General features: G+C 33.6%; 1 long non-coding RNA gene across 1 annotated transcript; it reads left to right on the top strand.

The window, feature by feature from the left end:
- Positions 1 to 966: 966 nt before the first annotated feature.
- On the top strand, positions 967 to 2556 carry LOC107950254 (uncharacterized). The gene is made up of 3 exons (XR_001697971.2): positions 967 to 1270; positions 1372 to 2223; positions 2306 to 2556. It is a non-coding gene; the product is annotated as an uncharacterized lncRNA (long non-coding RNA).
- The last annotated feature ends 3787 nt before the right edge of the window (positions 2557 to 6343 follow it).

The following is a 6343-nucleotide window of genomic DNA, read 5'->3' as shown; positions in this document are numbered from 1 at the left end:
GTTAGCACAATTTTTTTTACTAATAATTATAGTTTAAATTCTAATTATTTTTAAACGTGTAATTATTAAAACTTCTTTTAAATTATAATTATTTTTTATACAAAAATATAATTATTTTTAAATGTATAATTATCACATCTTCTATTTTATTTCAACTTTATTGACTAATAATTCTAAATTAAATATTATAAATTATTTTAAAATGTAAATTTACTAATAAGATGAAAAATAAAGGGCATTTATATATAAAAATTAAGGTAAAGTGCAAAGATAGTCACTTTTGTTTGCCTCGGATTACGTTTTAGTCACTTATATTTGAAATGTTACGTTTTAGTCACGCTATCATTTTGTTACGAAATGGTCACTCTACCGTTAAGCTCCGTTATCCTACGTGACAGTCCAAATGGGTTTTAAATGCCAATTTGGATGTCCTACATGGTAGTCCAAATTAAATTTATTTAAATAAAAACCTATTTTTATCCTAACAATTGGACATCCAAGTTGGTATTTAAAACCCATTTGGACTGTTACGTAGGATTGTTGTTAGGGAGGTAACGAAACTTAACGGTAGAGTGACCATTTCGTAACAAAATGATAACGTAAGTGACTAAAACGTAATATTTCAAACATAAATAACTAAAATATAATCTGAGGTAAATAAAAGTGACTATTTTTGTAGTTTACCCTAAAAATATTTATTTAATTAAGAAATTTGGAGTTTTCTTATTTTTAATTTATTCAATTATTTTCAATGATTTTATAAATTTATAATTTTATTAATTAATAATATAATATGTTATTTTTTAAGTAGAATTTTTTAAATGGTGGTTGCCGTTACTAAGGGAAAATGAATCAAATGTGCATGAATGCCATGTGTCCCCTCACCATTAATCGGTGGGTGGCCCAAGAAAAGAAAAACTAAATTAAAGAGACTACTTAAAGGAGTAATCCCATGGCCTCTTCCCTAGTGACGTTTCAACAGTCAAGCAACTCATCCATCCATCCACTTCCATTGTTGTCCATCATGTTTTAAGTCTGTACTAGTTAGGCCCTCAATGGAACATTCTGTGAAAAGGAAACTGTCGAAAGTTATGATCTTTGATCTTCCAACACATTTCCTCTACAGATTAAACGTCTTCTATCTTCGTTGGCTGCTATTGTGGCTTTTGGAGGGGGTTTCTCAATCCAAACCCTTGGTTCCATCCACTATTTCCCTTTCTCAGCCAGAGCATGCGTCAAGTGGTTTGCCTTTCTTCCGACAAAATAGCAAGTAAATCGTTCAAATCTTTATGCCCTTTTTTTTATTTCTTGTACGATCGCTGCAATGCTGGACTTTATCCTCAAATTTTGACTGAATTTTTTTTTATGAAGGTAAATGAGTCCCCCTCTATTGCATCGGCTACAAAATGATTCTGGTAAGTGCATGTTTCAAGAATAAATCCCTCATAATCATGAAAAATAATCCTTGTTACAGAGTCTTGCAATGTTTTATTATACGCTGCATCAAAGTTTCCTTTTACTTCGTTTGATCTTGGTGGTAGCCATGTTGCATTTTGTTGGTTCAATTTACTAGATGTGCTTGAATCTAATAGAATGCGTTTTGTTTGGTATGCCTTGATAAAGGAGGTTAGTCTTGCAATTTTTTGTCGTTCCCCTTGATGATAAGTTTTGTTCCTTTGGTTCCATATTGCCCATAGAGTAATTGTGAGTCTTGTACATTGCTCTTCATTCATGCTGTTAAATAAATTACCTAACCAAATTTTCCATTATTGTCCTTGGGGACTGATTAAGCCATCAATCCCGAGCCCTTGCAAAGTATCTCTGGCTGTTGTTCATTCCTAAAAGATGTGGCTAATCGGTTCTTTCTCAGATTTGCAAAATGTGCAAATGTCCACCACTGACAGCTTTTTAGATTAGAAATTGCTTAGAGTAGGGATATAGTTGTGTATTAATCGCTAAATTGTAATTTTTATTTTGCTTGCCACCTTCAGGTTCCATAATCTGTTGTAAGATTTCTTTTGATTTATCGTTTGTGTTGAGTCTTCCCTTTGATCTGTGGGGTCTGAAAGTAACCATTTATAACCGCTTTTAGCGGAATAAACATTTCTATTGTCTCCTCTCCATATTCTAATGTCCTCAAGACCAGCACCAACAATTGGGATGGTAAGGATTTGGTTGATTTGTTCATCATCAAAGATTTTTCGCAAAATATCAGCTTTCCAGGTACACTGACCTAAATAAATTAAATCTACTACCATCGTGTATTTAATGTTAATGTCTTGATCCACAATTCTTCCTTGTCCAGGTCTTGGTAGCCAAGTATTGTTCCATATATTAGTTGTACTTACATCCCAGCCCTGCTTCAAGAAGCCCTCTCGCACTCCATATGCTTCTCCAAGTAAAAGAAGGGTGAGATCCTAATTTTGCGCTCAAAAAGTTATAATTATACTTGGCTTTCATAACTCGAGCTAACAAACAATCCGGCTGCATAATTAATTTCCAACCCTGTTTTGCAAGTAACGCAATATTAAATTTTAATAAATCTCTAAAACCTAACTCTCCTTGTGATTTTGGCTTGCACATTATTTTCCACTCGTACCAATGGATCCCTTTCCCAATTTTGGAGTTTCTCTACTAGAATCTGCTAATAATATTTTCTAACTCCCGACAAAGAGTGGTCGATAATAAAACGGAATTAATAAAAACTTCTTTCCCTCAATTAATAATTATTTAACACTCCAATTTTCAATACAATTCGAGAATCTATCTTTAAAACTTGCAAGCACTTTTTTGTTGTCTTCCTACCATTGTTGGAAGTCCTAAATACTTTTCTGGGTTGCTTGAAATTCTAACACCAAGGGACGTTCTTATTTGGTATTTAATCAAATTCCGCACATTTAATGCAATTCTGCTCATTACTGCTAAAAAAGATTAAAGATTTGTCAAAATTAATTAGCTGACCTGATACCCCTTCATATTCCTTGATAATTTCCTTTAAAGCGTTTGTCTCTTCCATATTTGCTGTTGACACTATTTTTTTATGAAAACGGGGTCGATTTGAATTTTGAAAACGAAAACGAAAAATAGGAGTCGCCATCAATTTTTTTGATAAGGTGTGATCGGATCACCTTGAAGAGTGGTTGTTTTTAATAAATGGTTTGATTTTATTAAAACAACAATTTTGGTCAACGAAACTAAAAAAAATAGGTTCGGGAGTCGGTTACGTACGAGAAAAGATTAGCACTCTCGTAATGCCCAAAATTGGTACCTAGTTGATTAGTTAATGTCTTAATGTCAAAAATTGAGAACTTTGAAGAATTTAAAAAAATTACGATTCTTGTATTAAATCATTAAAAATTTTTAGGGAAAGGGGCATATTTTACGTTATTCGAAAAAGAAAATCATATTCAGTAAGTTAGAACACAATGTCTCGAATTCTCGATACGCGAATGAAAAAATGCTTATTTAAAAGATATTTAATTATCTTGGATTAAAAAAGGGATCACGACTAGTTAGTTAAGACACGATCTTTTTTTAATTCCCGATATTGTTTAAAACTTAGAGTTTGAAAAGATTTGTGTATTTTGATTTATTGTGAAAATCGAAATTTAGTAAGTTAGGGTACGATTTTTCAAATATCAAAATACAAAAAATGAATTTTGGCATACTGAGTAAAGTAAAACACGATGTCGCAAAAAAAGGGACGAATCCATAGCATGCTGAATAACGAGTATATAAGCAGATAAGAGTGAAACAATTTTTAATATAATAATGAAAGTGTGAATGAACAAATAAATAAGTGAATATAATTATAAAAATACAAAAAGGGTATATGTATATAAAGTATAAGATATAACAAGGAATTTGCAAGCATGTGTATATATATATAAATTAAAAGGGTGTATATAAAGATATATAAATGATATAAGGTATAAAATCTAATATATATATTAGAAACATATATACATAGATATGTACATAAATTATAATTATAAATAAGAGTGCATGTATGTATATATATAGATTACAAAGTATAGATATGTATATATATGTATATGTTTAAAATATGTACGTAAAAACAAAATACATCAATATGTACATAGATTTCAAAGTATAAAATATATGTATCATACAAAATTATAATAGCAATAATAATATAGTAATAATATTATAATAATATCAATGATGTTAAGACAATTAATTTTTAAATGAGATAACCTCAATCAGTAAAAATAGGATTAAATTGAAGACAAAATTAAACTTTGGGCTCGAAATTAAAAATAAAACAACTAAAAGGATTAAACTGTATTGCGCATAAAAAGAAGAAGGACTAAAAGGGAAATAATCCCTCGCCTATTAAACGGCGCCGTTCTAGCATGGTCTTGTGCAGGATAGCCAATGGACCAAATCGCAAAAAAAACAATATTAGGGGCAAAATTAAAACAACTGCAAAAGGGGACAGAACCCAATTGTAAACGGCCTCAAACGCGAAAGGACTAAGGGCGTAAATAACCCCTCTGGTCCAAAAACGCGCGGATCCTAGGCGGTTCGGGTCGGGTCGACACACGGATCCTGGGGGGAACGGCGTCGTTTGGAGGGCCCTATATAAGCTCGAAATTCTTAAAAAAATCATTTCTTCTTTGTTTTTTTTAAAAAGAGAGAGGGTTTTGCTTTCTGCAGAGGGGTCTGAGGGCCTAGACGGCGTCCGGCCAATCGCCGTCGTGCTGGCCGCCGGTCACCGGTGCCGGGCCGCCGTACACGGCGTTCAGAGGGCCAAAATCCCTCTTTTCAGACGATCTAAAAGCATGTATACCTCTCCCTTTTTTAACTCCCTTTTTATATATAAATATATATGCTGTGTAAAAAAAACTGGTAAATCAATAGATGGTTTCGAAATGAAAAATAAAAAAGGGAAGAGACCTTGGATCCTTTTATGCTTTCTTTTTGCTGGAATCTGTTTCTCTTTTCTTTATATTTCTAAGTGATGTTTTTACAAACAAAAAATAGGGGAAGCTGCCCCTTACAATAGATTTTTGCTTGGCTTTTATAGCCATATACATGAGTTTTTTAATCTATTTTTGCTTGTTGATGTTTCCTTTCTGTCATTGTAGGCATGAGCGCGAGTGGATGGAGATGACAGTGGCAGTTGGCGGTGGTTGCTGGCAGAGCAAGTGAGCAGAAGACCGAAGGTCAGAAGACCCTAGAAGCGGCGCCTAGGGTTCTTCTATTTTCTGCTAGGGTTTTTCTTGTTTTGGGTTTTGGGCTGAGGTTAGGCTATTGGGCCTATTCGGGTTTGGCATGTGGGCCGGTTCTGCTGGGTTAGGTCTGTTTTAGGTGGGTAGTTGGGTATTGGGAGTTTGGGCTTTTAAATTTTGGGCTAGGGGTGTTTTTGTAAATGGGCTATTTTTGTTTTGTTGGTACGGGCCGGGTAATTTTGGGCTGTACACTTGCTTCTCCAAATAAAATGCTATCATCTGCGAAGAATAAGTGGGAAATGGATACGTTACTTCTCCTTACTCGTATACCTTTGATAAGTCCTTCATTCTTTGCTAATCTCAACAGCGACGTAAAACCTTCTGCACAGAATAAGAATAGATAAGGGCTTAGTGGATCGCCCTGTCTCAATCCCCGTAATGGTTTAAACTTTTCTCCTTGCTTCTCATTCAATAAAACCGTGTATTCCACTGTTTGAACACACTGTATAACCAAAGTTAACCATTCTTCGCTAAAACCCATCTTCATTATTACTTGTTCTATAAAGCTCCATTCAACTCTGTCATATGCTTTGTTCATATCTAATTTAAGTGCAAAATGTCAACGTGTTCTTCCTTTCGTTTGATTTAGGGTTTGCAAAATTTCATATGCAATTAGAGCATTATCTATAATCTGCTTGCCAGGCACAAATGTCGCTTGTGCTTCGTCAATGCAAATTTCCAAAACTGATATAAACCTGTTAACCATTGCTTTAGAGATGATTTTGTATAGAACATTACACAGGCTAATTGGTCTGAATTGAGTCATGCAGTCTGGGTTATCAACTTTCGGGATAAGGACTATGCTTGTGCTATTAATCTCCCCTAGTTCTAATTTTCTGTTTAAATCATTCAAACAATACCTAAAGATCTCATCTCCTACAATATACCAATTTTTTAGTAGAAGAGTGCAGGAAATCCATCAGGTCCTGATACTTTTAAGGGGACCATGCTTTTTACTACTGTTGTAACTTCATCAATACTGAATTCTGTAGTAAGTGTTTGGTTCATATATTCTTGGATGCATTTGTTGATTCTTGATAATGCACTTTCAGAGTTCCAAGTATTTGATGCTGAAAACAACTCCTTAA

The sequence above is a fragment of the Gossypium hirsutum genome, chromosome D03 (assembly GCF_007990345.1).
Source record: "Gossypium hirsutum isolate 1008001.06 chromosome D03, Gossypium_hirsutum_v2.1, whole genome shotgun sequence".
Taxonomy (NCBI): domain Eukaryota; kingdom Viridiplantae; phylum Streptophyta; class Magnoliopsida; order Malvales; family Malvaceae; genus Gossypium; species Gossypium hirsutum.
The sequence above is the reverse complement of the archived record's forward strand: the minus strand, read 5'-3'. Positions and strand labels throughout refer to the sequence as shown.